This window comes from Neoarius graeffei, chromosome 10, assembly GCF_027579695.1.
Source record: "Neoarius graeffei isolate fNeoGra1 chromosome 10, fNeoGra1.pri, whole genome shotgun sequence".
NCBI lineage: Eukaryota > Metazoa > Chordata > Actinopteri > Siluriformes > Ariidae > Neoarius > Neoarius graeffei.
This window is the reverse complement of record NC_083578.1, coordinates 1338638-1351786: the sequence shown is the minus strand read 5'-3', so window position 1 is coordinate 1351786 and position 13149 is coordinate 1338638.

Genomic DNA, 13149 nt, shown 5'->3' with positions numbered 1-13149 from the left:
ACGAGAGAGAGAGAGAGTGTGTGTGTGTGTGTGTTGTGTGTGAGTGAGAGAGAGAGAGAGAGAGAGTGTGTGTGTGTGTGTGTGTGTGTGTGTGTGTGTGTGTGTGTGAGAGAGAGAGAGAGAGAGAGAGAGAGAGAGAGAGTGTGTGTGTGTGTGTGTGTGTGAGAGAGAGAGAGAGAGAGAGAGAGTGTGTGTGTGTGTGTGAGTGAGAGAGAGAGAGAGTGTGTGTGTGTGTGTGTGTGTGTGAGAGAGAGAGAGAGAGAGAGAGTGAGGAGAGAGAGAGAGAGTGTGTGTGTGTGTGTGTGTGAGTGAGAGAGAGAGAGAGAGAGTGTGTGTGTGTGTGTGTGTGTGTGTGTGTGTGTGTGTGTGTGTGTGTGTGTGTGTGAGAGAGAGAGAGAGAGAGAGAGAGAGTGTGTGTGTGTGTGTGTGTGTGTGAGAGAGAGAGAGAGAGAGAGTGTGTGTGTGTGTGTGTGTGTGTGAGTGAGAGAGAGAGAGAGTGTGTGTGTGTGTGTGTGTGTGTGTGTGTGTGTGTGTGTGTGTGTGTGTGTGAGAGAGAGAGAGAGAGAGAGAGAGAGAGAGAGAGTGTGTGTGTGTGTGTGTGTGTGTGAGAGAGAGAGAGAGAGAGAGAGAGAGAGAGTGTGTGTGTGTGTGAGTGAGAGAGAGAGAGAGAGAGAGAGAGAGAGAGAGAGAGTGTGTGTGTGTGTGTGTGTGTGTGTGTGTGTGTGTGTGTGTGTGTGTGAGAGAGAGAGAGAGAGAGAGAGAGAGAGAGAGAGTGTGTGTGTGTGTGTGTGTGTGTGTGTGTGTGTGTGTGAGAGAGAGGTGTGAGTCAGAGGCTGTAAGTGTGTGATGAGTGTCTTAGATGTCCACATGTCCAAACTCGTCTCTCGTCTGTGTGCTGCTGTTACGAGCTGCTCCTCACATTTCACGCTTTATGTTACAGCTCTGTTTGAAAAAGCTGCACATGGAATAAAGGTTTTGTTTAAAGAGATTCACAGATTTAAAGTACAGAAGTGAAGCAGCTAAGCTAATGCTAAAGTCTGTAACAGTGATCTGCTCTCGAACCCCTCAGCTCTTCCCTGTAACGATGAATTAAAGAGAAGGCTGTGTGCGAGAATTCCCTTTTACCATCATCCCAACAGCGCATCAGTGACTGCGGCCTGCTCTCAGCCAATCAGGAGTCACCCTGATCCGGGGAATAAAAGTGAGAAATAACAATAATTGACTAACTGGTGGAGTATAAACAGTTCTTGGTAGAGTCCTCACACTGACCTGCCAGGCACCTAATACACAGCCAGAGAATGCGAATGGCATGACTGGAATCACTTCACTGCTACACGCACACACGCACACACACACACACACACACACTGTAATGGAAGTGGATCAGCGTTTTGTAACAGTATTTGATCTCTCGGTTCAGAGCTGATGTTTCTCATCACAGTGTGTGTAGTTCAGGGATTTCCTGGAAACACACACACACTTTCTGAGAAGACGAGCTAAATCTCAACTTCACTTTTATCTTATTTAATTTAACTGAAATCAATATTTGTTTAAAAACTTTTAGAACACTGAAGCATACCAGACTCAGCGTGGACTAAAGGGACAGGGATTAAGGACTTGACTCTGACTATGGACACTGGATTTGACTCAGAAATTAAGGCATCTGGACTCAATTTGGACCCTATAGCAAGGGACTCTAAACTCAACTTGGACTCTAGAACTGTGGACTTGATTCAGACTCAGGCATGGAACTCTGGACTCAAGTTGAATTTTACAGTTTGAGCCTCTGAACTACAGCTGGATTAGAGCTAAGGGTTTGAACCTGACTCTGCTGATCAGGATTCAGGACTCAACTACAGTTCAAAATCCCTTCCAGGACCTGATCTTCCCAGGCAGCCTCCTGGCCCAGAACTAACCGGGCCCTTGAGGCACATTGGGTGGCGCCAATCTCTGTTTCAGTAGCCCTCAGCCTCTCACCAATTACATAGCTAGGGTTACAGTGGGGGGGGGGGGTCCTCTGGTAACCACAACTGTGACTCTAAAAGGTGGGGATTATATTCATCATGGACTATAGAGCTAGGGTCTTGATTTAACTCAGAACCTGAGGCTTGAAGTGAAGGATTCACCTTGGACACTGTACCTCAGGACGCTGACCTTTAATTGGACTCTGGGCTTGAGTTTGGCTCCATGGTCAGGGTCTCTGGACTCCAACTGCACTTGAGAGTTTGTGACTTGAGACTGTGGGCTGAACTCAGACTCCAGTGATAATGACTATGGACTCCACAGTTATGAACCCGGGATTTGATTCCTGTTCTATGGTTTGGGACTCAGAGTCAACTCACAGTGCAGAACTCATCCCACGCTGCTCAGACAGAGAGGGAACCTCACTTATTACGTGACAAATTCTACCCCTTTTCCACAAGTGGACACAGTTCTCTGAGGTCTTAATGAAATGTCTGTGACATGCTTTGATCAAAATACAACAAGGATGAAACCCCACAGCTCCTTCTCACTCTGTCAATACAGCACTGATCAAAATGGCCGATTTGAGTCTGTTCCTTTAAATGATTTGGAGCAACTGCTCACCCCACCCCACCCCACCCCACCCCCCTCTTCCACCAGCCAACCAGGTACCACTTTCTTCATGAATATTCATTCGCAAAGGCAGGTCTCAAGCCATGAGTGGAGATACTCAGATGAGGGGGTGGGATTATTCAAATGAACTCCTTTGTGACATAGAAAGGGGAGCTGAATACGAATGGCTTGTTGAATTTCATGTTTTCTGAAAGCGGCAGAACAAAAGAAACAGACCGTGTGTCGTATTTCAGAGTTTGTGGATCGGTAGGCACTCCGGATACCCAAATGTTTGTGCAAAAACACTGAAAAAGTGAGTTTTTCATAATATGTCCCCTTTAATATACCATGTGCTGTCACCGGTTCTGTAACGCTCACTGGGGCTGAAACTAAGAGCTCAGAACTTTCAGTTCAGGCAGCAATTTATGATGTAATAACTAATTGGGAACACAGCCAATCGGTGACAGGGAAATGGATGAAAGTGTTAAAATCAGTCAGTTTTAAAGCCCAATAAGAGGATTTAGAGATCACACGCACGCACACACACACACACACACACAAATCTAAAATAACATCTATGTACTCGTAATAAAAACATGCAAATAGTCTAAAAAAATCTATCTACAATCTAAAATACAAAAAAGAGAAAATAACCAACATAACTAACATCACACTGTCATAAACACTATAGTGTGTGATTTAAATTCACCCTCCAAAGACAACAAACCAGCAATCAAGCTAACAAACTCGCTAACATTCAGCTGTTTGCTACTTTATCAGCTTGCTAACATTCGGATATCAATTATACCAGGATACAAGTTCTCTACAGTATATATTTACAAAATTGTGAATTTTATTACATTGTGTGTTTACACGTGGTCGAGTGTCCGCTGTGGATGGAGAGGAGGCAGGTAGAATCAGCAGGTAATGTGTGATGAGTCTCACTTTTGTTGGATTGCCGGCGGTTTATCGATGTGTGTCCTTCATGTGCATTTGCAGAGAGAAGCCGGTAACCAGAGAGAGAGGAAGAGCCCAACACCATGTGTGAGCTCAGAGTGCAGAGAGTGAAATAAAACTGTAAACGTGTTCCGCCCCTTTCATACTGAGTGGCCAACCAGGTTATACCTGCACTGATCTGTGTCTGAAAGGGTTAACCCTCTCGAGGTGGGTCAGACTCGGGTCGGACTGGGTCACTTTCAACCAGAATTCCACCAACAGCCTAGTCTGGTTAACACCAGACCATATCACAAGTGAAATATGGTCTGGAATCCGCCTATTGAATTTCTCGTAGGGGAGGTGTGGTTTACGATTGTCAACGGCCGTTTATTGGACGTTGCGAATGTCTATCATTTGGTGTATACGTAGCCCATGGCCAATCATGGCAGTTGTACCCGGTGACGTAGTTAGAGCGATGAAGAAGACGAGGCGAAGAAGAGAAGGAAAGAGAAAGAGAAGGCAAAGCAAAACTGTTCTTTTTTTAAAACAAACTTTCGCTCTAAACTATTCAGAACAGTGTCTAAAGCTTGATCGAAAGTTTGGTTCGTATCGCTCACCGCCATGTTAAATGTGATCCGTAAACAGTCCCAAATAAACTACAAGCTTCCGTTTGTCGAGTAGTACGCGTCACCGTCTTTCCACCCCTCCCCCCACTCTCTGATTGGCTCCCTAATTCAGGCGAGCCTTTAGACCATAGTTTCCATGCTGTCTTTTCAGATCGGAACAATTGTGCAAAGCAGCATGGGATTTCCCAGGCTACCAACAGCCAGGAATGACCAACAAATGAATCTCATGCAAACACCCCACACATTGCCTTATCCTGCACACACACACACACACACACACACACGTGTGCACCAGTATGTGTGAGTGTTGAACTAAACCTGAGAACATGAACAGAAGTAGTTTTGATTTGTTTGTACATCATCTGTGCAAAATAAACACACCTGCTGCATTATTTCTTTAGTGATTAATATTAATAGGGTGATGGGTGATGCCACATCATTAAAACATTTCCCAATTAATTTCCCTAAAACTGTTTGAGCACAATTTTTTTTCTTGCATGGACAAAAAATGCACAAAAGAATTTAAATACTTATTCATGTTCTGCTCATATGGGATGCCAACGAGAGCCAGCGCAGAGACACTACAGCCAAGAGGGAAAGAGCACGTGAGATCCACACACAGAATGTGTGTGTGTGTGTGTGTGTGTGTGTGTGTGTGTGTGTGTGTGTGTGTGTGCGTGTGTGTGTGTGTGTTTACTCACAGACGTCCCATTTCTACTGCAGGAGACAATAAGTATAAATGCAATGTGGGTCGTCTAACACACACACACTTTAGTTTGACCCAGATTTAATACAACATAAGATACACTGCGGCGGCACGGTGGTGTAGTGGTTAGCGCTGTCGCCTCACAGCAAGAAGGTCCGGGTTCGAGCCCCGTGGCCGGCGAGGGCCTTTCTGTGCGGAGTTTGCATGTTCTCCCCGTGTCTGCGTGGGTTTCCTCCGGGTGCTCCGGTTTCCCCCACAGTCCAAAGACATGCAGGTTAGGTTAACTGGTGACTCTAAATTGAGCGTAGGTGTGAATGTGAGTGTGAATGGTTGTCTGTGTCTATGTGTCAGCCCTGTGATGACCTGGCGACTTGTCCAGGGTGAACCCTGCCTTTCGCCCGTAGTCAGCTGGGATAGGATCCAGCTCGCCTGCGACCCTGTAGAACAGGATAAAGCAGCTACAGATAATGAGATGAGATACACAGACAGAGAGACAGAGAAGAAAAATGATAGAGACAGCAGTTAGTGTTTCACCTCAAACCCCCCTAAACCCTACAGAGTGGATGAGCATGTTCCCTACTCCGAGTGTCCCTCTGACCCCGTGTGTGTTCTCCCTCAGGGTGTGTTTAGTGTGAGACAGCTGAAACTCACTGCTTTGATGTTTCACACTGCAGAGTGCATGAAAGGAGTCTCACACACACAAAGGGGAACAAGGGGAACTCGGGCAGCTCCCTACTTCACTCAGAGCTACAGAGCACAGCTGCTTCCACACCACAGCAGCTGGAGACAGGATGAGGACACGCCCAGACTCACCACAGCTGCACCTTCAGCCCGACTCATTCCACCCCAAGTGCACTTCACTCACTCACTCTGTACACTACTGAGTGCACTACTGAGTGAACTGTGTTTAACACATCAAACAGGGAAATTCTGATTTGTCACGCGTTTCTAAAATCACACCCTGGTTTGGGACACGCCCACAGTGAACCAGTGACGGTGTTTGTGTGCACTATACAGTAAAAATAAAACCATCATCGATTTTCTTTTCTTCTGTTGAAATGATTGACAGGGCTTCACTCCTCCTCTCAGAAAGAACAGATCCTGTGAAGGACGTGATCAAAGACATCATCATTCCTGAGGTCACTTCAAAGAGCACTACAGTGAGGGTTCATTCAGAAACAAGGTAAAGAGGGATTTACCCAAATCACGCTACACAGATCTCTCTCTCTCTCTCTCTCTCTCTCTCTCTTTTCCTGTCTGTCTTTCTCACTGTAAACAGACAGACACTTCTATATGTTGGTGTATTTCCTGTTGAAACAGGAAGTCAGAGTGACAGAGTGCTTGAACAGCCAATAATATTTGCAATAGGCCACACCCCTACCAAATCCTGGTTAAACCTTCCTTCAGAAAGTCACATGACCACCAAATCACACAAACTCCGCCCTTTTCTACATGTATAAATTCCAGCCATTTATTCTCAGCGAATTCTAAGAGAATAGTGTGAGTGAACTAATTATTGCACGGTTTCCTGGATATAGTGTTGTGTTTGTGTCTGTAACAGGAAGGGGCGTAAACAAAAAACCCTCTGAAACACTGATTTTCATTTCAGGAGCACTTTAAACACGGTTACTGTCGAGCACTCATGATTAGCATGCTAGCTTTGCCAGACATGTTTGCTAACAGTGCTAGGTATTTAGCAAACCTGTACTTCATTACCAGACAGAAGCACAGACAGAATTTTCTCCTTCTATGATCGGTGGCCATTTTGGGTTTTGATCTGAGACACAGCTGTAGTGTTTATTACACCAGGTATCGGACTGACAGACGGGGTCAGAGGTCATGGGTGTGTGTGTGGTGTTAAAGCAGTAGAAATCAGGATGAATGTACATTTTCTGAACACCCCCCCCCCCCCCCCCCCCCCCCCACACACACACACACACACACCTGCTCCCTCTGTCCATCTTTCAGCAGGTGCTTGGGCCCCGAGTGCTTCGGCTAAAACATTACAGCGACACTGACATGTGTGCTCAGGCTCAGCATGAAGGACAACACACACACACACACACACACACACTGCAGCTGTTGTTATTTCAGAGTAGGTCAGGATTGATAGACTACATGTGGGTGCAGCAGTGTGTGTGTGTGTGTGTGTGTGTGTGTGTGTGTGTGTTAACCATTCAAAAGAAAGGACACGCTTTGCCCTAAATATCTGCTTTATAAATAAAGAGACACGGCGTGGACATCGCCACAGAGGTTTATTGATATTTAGCTTTTCGAATGTAGGACAGAAACACGGCTCCGTCCCAAACGCTCGGGTTTAAAGCTGCTATAATACACATGCTAATAGCTAAATTAGCTTAGCTATACTGAAGCTACATGATGTCACCTGTTTTTACTCATATTTTTAAAATCAGTCCACATTTTCAGCATCTTTAGCTCAGGTTTTTCAAAAACCGTCTTATACAGAGTTTAAAGTGGCTCTGCGCCAAACCATGACCACCTCCTAATGTAAAATTATCTTCTATTATCTCATTTGCTACATATGAACAAGCTAGCAAGCCACATAGTAATTTTTATTTAAATGTTACTCTGTCACATCACAATAAACACGTCACACTCCTTCCTGCTGTGTATCAGAACACACTCTACACTTCACACGTTTATAAAACCCAGAGCAGAGTTAATCACGCTAACTGATCAGAGCTAGCGTTAGCCACCGGTGAGCTCGCGGCAGGTGGACGGTGTTAAAGTATAAAACACTGATTATTCAGCAAGTCTTTTCCATCATTACTTGGATTTTTTTTGTCTAATATTATTCTCTTTCTTTGTTTTTAGTTCTTGTGCCCCACAGTCTGACCTACTGAACTCAGATAAAAGAGATTTCCAGGAAAACAAGTTAATCACGTTCACGCTAACACTGGTGTGAGTGTAGGAGTGTGTGTGGGGACCCCAGTGCTCAGACGCTAACTGCTAACCACATCATGTATGGGCATAGTGTAAACCGTGTGTGTGTGTGGAAACAGTATTCTGTTAATGTGACTCATTTATTTTCTCTTTTTCAGTTAGAAGCTCACAGTTTAATGATGATTTAATTTGTTAAATGATTAATATTGTATGTATTGATGTTGCTAATGCTGTACTGTCGCTGTTCATAAATTTATTTATTAAGTTTATTTATTTAAAATACAGTATGATGTGCTGAATTTCACCTTGTTGCAGGTCTTTATGCTGATTGGCTAAAAGGCTTGCATCCCATCTCTGCGGCAACAGAAGCAAACTGAGTGTGTGTGTGCTATTGTACAGATGGAAAGAGAGAGTGATTATTATTATTATTATTATTATTATTATTGTTACAGATGTTGTTTATCTGTTTGTTTTTAGGTGTCAGATTAAAGCACCTGTTTTTTCTGTAAAAACTAAAAAAATAAATCTTTAATCAGGATCAACTGCAGCAACAAAATCCCAAACACAGCATCTCCCAGCCAATCAGAGCGCTGTTACCGCCGGCAACAATCCCACTGCCTCATACTGCTGGGCGCTGGCTTCTGATTGGTTGAGGAGGCTGCTGTCCCTCCCAGTCTGAGTGCTCACTGAGGTTCAGTTGGGGGGGGGGTTTGCCACATGATGCTGGATAAAGGAATACTCCATCTCCTTGTTGCCACGGTTACTGGGAGATTAGCCACAGTGAGGTGATGCGATGTGGTGAAACCTGTGAGCTGATTTAAATACAGAGTTGCATCATGCAGAGATACCATGAAAACACACACACACACACACACACACACACTCGAGCCCCACACTGTGAGTGCACTACACTAGGGTGAGAAGCCTTTATCCTTTATTTGTCACATGTACAGTGAATTTCCTCCTCTGCATTTAACCCATCTGAAGCAGTGACCACACACACACACACACACACACACAAGTTCCACTTCATACCAATGTGCTGAGACTCAGTAACTATATGAGAGGATTCCTACACACACACACACACACACACACACAAACAAATCTCCATGTGTTTGTGTGTGTATGTGAAAGAGAGAGAGATCCCACTGATGACAAATATTTAAAACATTCATCACATACAGAACGGCATGCAGAGAACTTGGGGCTGCATCCCAAACCACACACACACACACACACACACATGAGGTAATGTGATGAGTGTGTGAGTGAGAGCATGTCTTCTCACCCACCTGCAGCACTTTAATGAGCTCTGACTGAGGTGTATGACTCACCTGCGCAGGTACACACTCACCTGAGCTAGCATGTTAGCGTGTTAGCGTGATAAGAGAACAGGTGTGTGAGGTCAGTCACTGACTTCTAGACACAGAATCACACACACACACACACTGCAGCTGCTGCCCCAGCATTTGTGTGTGTGTGTGTGTGTGTGTGTCCCAAACATAAGCAGACAGAGAGGAGTTACTGTAAGGGTCAGGGACATTAAATCAAAGCTGCTCATTGGTTGGCTGCACTGTGACATCATCACATATTTATATTTTAATAAAAAATCATTCTAATCTGAAAGACTATAAAAGGTGTATCATATATAAAAGAAAAGAAAAGAAAAAACAGTGTGTGTGTGTGTGTGTGTGTAGGGAAACCCCACCCGCACTGAGAAACTTTTCTCTGTAATTTCTTTTGTGAATAAGATGAAAGGAGCCGAGCGCTGCCTGTCAAGTGCACTAGATTTTCTCTCCATCAGCACCTGCGAGCGTGTGTGTGTGTGCGTGTGTGTGTGTGTGTGTGTGTGTGTGTGTGGTTTATTCAGTGGTGATTTAACTTTTCTTGACACGTCACTCTTTTCATCTGTTAGATGAGATTTCCTTTCATGTTGTAGCCACACAGCTTAGGGGCTAAAACACACACACAGCTGCACAGATGAGCTGTTTTACACACACGTGTGTGAGACGTCTCCGACACCACACTGCTCTGTAGTAATAAACTATAATAAATCTCACTGTGAACCTTCGACCCTTTCAGCTCATTAATACCATTTCACTCTGATTTCACGTATCTCAAATAAAATCACCGTATTTCCTTTTAACAGCCGCCGTCTTTAACCCTCAGCAGCTGTAAACATATAAACTCATTTCATTATTAATGAATGTATTTATCCCTGTGTGAGATGTATTTACTGTTTCTTGTTGTCTGGTTGTTGTTGTTTGTTGCTGTGTTTCAGCAGAATGAGTGTGGTACATGTTGTGTAAATGTGGTGTTCAAGTTTCACAATTTTACTGAATTCAGCTTTAAAACACAACGCTGGTGCAGAGCTTTTCATTTTACACTGCAGTTTATCATCAGTGACGAGTGTTTAATACACAAAGAAGTGCAGGAGTTCACTATCACTAATCGCTACCCCTAACAATATCACTAATCATTATACATAACCCTATCACTAATCACCATCCATAACCCTATCACTAATACATATCCATTACAATATCACTAATCACTATTCCTAACCATATCACTAATCACCATCCCTAACAATATCACTAATCACTATTCCTAACCATGTCACTAATCACCATCCCTGACAATATCACTAATCACTATACATAACCCTATCACTAATCACCATCCATAACCCTGTCATTAATCCATATCCATTACAATATCACTAATCACTATTCCTAACCATATCACTAAAACATACATAACAATATCACTAATCCTTAACCCTGACCATATCACTAATCACTATTACTAACCATATCACTAACAACTATTCATAGCAATATCACTAATCACTACCACTAATCATATCACTAATCACTATGCATGACAACTATCCATAACCAATCACTAATCAATACCACTAATCACTACCACTAATCACTAACCACTAATATCACTAATCCATACCCTAACCCTATCACTAATCACTATCACTAACCGTATCACTAATCCCCATCATCAACCCTATCACTAATCAATACACCTAACTCTATCACTAATATCTACCACCAACCACATCACTAATCACTATCCCTAACCCTGTCATTCATCCCTATCCATAACCATATCACTAATCATTATCCATACCCCAATCACTAATCACTATCCCTAACCATATCACTAATCCCAATCCATAACCATATCACTAATCACTATCCCTAACTCTATCACTAATTCATATACCTAATCTTATCAATAATCAATATCCCTAACCATATCGCTAATCCATATCCATAACCCAATCACAAATCACTATCACTAACCATGTCACTTATCCCTATCCCTAACCATATCACTAATCCCTATCCCTAACTCAATTACTAATCCCTATCCCTAACCCTGTCACTAATCGATACCCCTAACCATATCACTAATCACCATCCTTAACCACATCACTAACCCTATCCCTAATCACATCACCAATCCCCATCCCTAATAATATCACTAATCACTATCCTTAACTATATCACTAACCATATCACTAATCACTATTACTGATCATTATCCCTAATCATATCACTAATCACTTTCATTAATCACTAACATGTCACTCTGTAACTTACACAGTATATTTCAATGTGTGTGTGTGTGTGTGTGTGTGTTAGTGGAAGGATAAAGAAAGATGAATGTGAGCAGTGCAGTGAGAGAATGAGGAAAAATTTAAATAACAGACTGTAACATAACAGAAAGAAAGAAAGAAAGAAAGAAAGAAAGAAAGAAAGAAAGAAAGAAAGAAAGTGACTCATACTTTCAGTTAGTGTCCCAGTTAGTGTCTCTCTCTTTCTCACACACACACACACACACACACACACACACACACACACACACACACACACACACCTGTTACAATAAAGCAGGTGGTGGATGATTGTGAAAGCTCATGATACTTATCACACTACCAATCTCTCTCTCTCTCTCTCTCTGTTTAAGTGATGATACACAGTGCTGGTCTCCACCATCAGTAAACCCTGACAGAGTGAAGCAGGACGTAGATTTTATTTCATTTAACTTCCACCATCTACATTTGACGAGACCCTATAACATTCACTCCTTCAGGAAATTCTCTAACATTAGCTTTGGTTTGACAAGAAAATACACTCGCTGGCCACTTTATTAGGAACACCCCTACATCCGCCTGCAGTTCTGTAATCAGCCGATCCCTCGACAGCAGCACGACGCAGCAAATCCCACAGATACAAATCAGGAGCTTCAGTTAATGTTCACAATGTTCAAACATGGGTGGCACGGTGGTGTAGTGGTTAGCGCTGTCGCCTCACAGCAAGAAGGTCCGGGTTCGAGCCCCGTGGCCGGCGAGGGCCTTTCTGTGCGGAGTTTGCATGTTCTCCCCGTGTCCGCGTGGGTTTCCTCCGGGTGCTCCGGTTTCCCCCACAGTCCAAAGACATGCAGGTTAGGTTAACTGGCGACTCTAAATTGAGCGTAGGTGTGAATGTGAGTGTGAATGGTTGTCTGTGTCTATGTGTCAGCCCTGTGATGACCTGGCGACTTGTCCAGGGTGAACCCCGCCTTTCGCCCGTAGTCAGCTGGGATAGGATCCAGCTCGCCTGCGACCCTGTAGAACAGGATAAAGCGGCTACAGATAATGAGATGAGATGAGATGTTCAAACATCAGAACGGGAAACATTGTGATCTCACAGTGTGACTTTCTCTCACTGTGGTATGGGTGTTGGTTTGATCCAGTTGGAGCATGAAGGTTTGAGTATTTCAGAAGCTGCTGATCTCCTGGGGTTTTCATACACAACAGTCTCTAGAGTTTACACAGAATGGTGCAGAAAACAAAAAACACTGAGTGAGTGAGCGACAGTTCTGTGGGTGGAAACAAACGCCTTGTTGATAAGAGAGGGTCAGAGGGAAATGGACAGATTCAAGGTGGTTTGAGTTTTGTTTTGTTTTTTTGCCAGGAAGGATATAGTAACTCATATAATCACTCTTTACAACCATGGTGAGCAGAAAAGCATCTCAGCATGCAACAGCAGAACAGAAGAACACATTGGGTTCCACTCCTGCAGCCAAGAACAGGGATCTTACAATCAACACGTTCCTATTAAAGTGGCCGGGGAGTGTACATACTTATGCTTGAATTTCTAAACCCACAGCACATTTATCTCCTGTTAGTGAGATACAGAAACAAACAGAGGAGCTCATCGTTCCCAAACTAAAGCTGTGTACGGTTCTATCTTTAGTTTGGGATGTTTGGGTTGGAACCTCACCTGGTCGCGTTTAGAACATTTCTGAACTTTCAAGCTCGTTATGGAGAACATTTCTCTGTCGATAACTGGAGTGTTTGGGAATTTTACTGTTAGCGCATTAGCTTTCTTTCAC